This window comes from Mandrillus leucophaeus, unplaced genomic scaffold, assembly GCF_000951045.1.
Source record: "Mandrillus leucophaeus isolate KB7577 unplaced genomic scaffold, Mleu.le_1.0 Scaffold61, whole genome shotgun sequence".
In the NCBI taxonomy this organism is placed as follows: domain Eukaryota; kingdom Metazoa; phylum Chordata; class Mammalia; order Primates; family Cercopithecidae; genus Mandrillus; species Mandrillus leucophaeus.
Window position 1 is genome coordinate 5161554 of NW_012106586.1, and position 1526 is coordinate 5163079.

The 1526-nt window shown below is 49.0% G+C and overlaps 1 protein-coding gene across 1 annotated transcript in view; it reads right to left on the reverse strand.

The window, feature by feature from the left end:
- Window positions 1-1526, reverse strand: part of FLT1 (fms-related tyrosine kinase 1) — a 168521-nt gene that overhangs the window by 43598 nt on the left and 123397 nt on the right. The gene's annotated exons all lie outside the window — the stretch shown is intronic.

Sequence of the window (1526 nt, forward strand, 5' to 3'; positions counted from 1 at the left end):
GTGATCTTGGCTCACTGCAACCTCCGTCTCCTGGGTCCAAACCATTCTCCTGCCTCAGCCTCCTAATTAAGTGAGATTACAGGCGCCTGCCACCACGCCAGGCTAATTTTTTGTATTTTTAGTAGAGACAGGTTTTCACCATGTTGGCCAGGCTGGTCTCGAACTTCTGACCTCAGGTGATCCACCCTGAGTGCCAGGCGTCCCAAAGTGCTCGGATTACAGGTGTGAGCCACCACGCCCAGCCTGCCACCATAATTTCTTTTCTTTTTTTTTTTTTAAGATGGAGTCTCACTCTGTCGCCCAGGCTGGAGTGCAGTGGTGTGATCTCAGCTCACTGCAAGCTCTGCCTCCCGGGTTCACGCCATTCTCCTGCCTCAGCCTCCAAAGTAGCTGGGACTACAGGCACCCGCCACCACGCCCGGCTAATTTGTTGTATTTCTAGTAGAGACGAGGTTTCATCCTGTTAGCCAGGATGGTTTTGATCTCCTGATCTTGGATCCACCCACCTTGGCTTCCCAAAGTGCTGGGATTAGAGGCATGAGCCACCATGTCCGGCAGCCACCATAATTTCTTACCTGGACTGCTATGAAGTCTTCTACCAGGTGCCTCTCTATTCATTCTTCCCCCCACAACCCCCAGTCCATTCTTCTCACAGTAGCCAAAATAATTTTTCCAGACATGTATCTGTCACACTAGGCACCCCACTCCCCCATCCCTTCCTTAGCCTAACATACCTTTCTTCCCCAAGGCTTTCCATTGCTTTTAGAATACGGACCAAATTCCTCACCATGGCCTGCAAGACCCTGCCTGGCCAGGCCTTGCCGCCTTCCCTTTCCATTCCTTGGCAGCCTCACTTCATACCTTGTTCCTCCTGTTCTCCACACTGTAGCCCTGGCCTTCTGTCAGTCTCTCCTTCTCACTGTGTTCCTCCTCCCCTGTCCAGCCTCCTAAATGCTCTTCCCTCTGCCTACAACACTCCTTCCTCTCTTCCTTACCTTAACATTCCTCTTACACATCTTTTAGGCAGCCACTCTTTCAGTTAATTCAGAGTTGCAGTTTGACATTTGTGTGGCTGATTAAAGTCAATCTCCCCTGACTGCTCACTCCAGCATCTGCCCCACTGTCACCAGAGGGCCTTGCACAGGGCATGGCATGCTGCACTGAGTGGGTATGCAGTAAATATTTGAAGCATGAATGAATGAATGAATGAATGTAAGCTCTTTTCCCACTGGATTTCAGAGAAGCAGATCATATTGCAGACCTAAGTACAGAAATCCGATGTCCTGAATGTCAACCTGGACCTCACACTCTAAAGAACTTAATTTTATGGTGTGACTGAGAGAGTATAGAACAAGAGTTCACTTATTTTTACTTCCAATATGTTATGAGAGAAGTCAAAGGTGGGTCTTTCCTTTTTTTTTTTTTTGAGACAGGGTCTCACTCTGTCCCTCAGGCTGGAGTGCAGTGGCATATGACTCACTGCTCACTTGACCTCCCAGGCTAAAGTGATTTTCCCACCTCAGCCT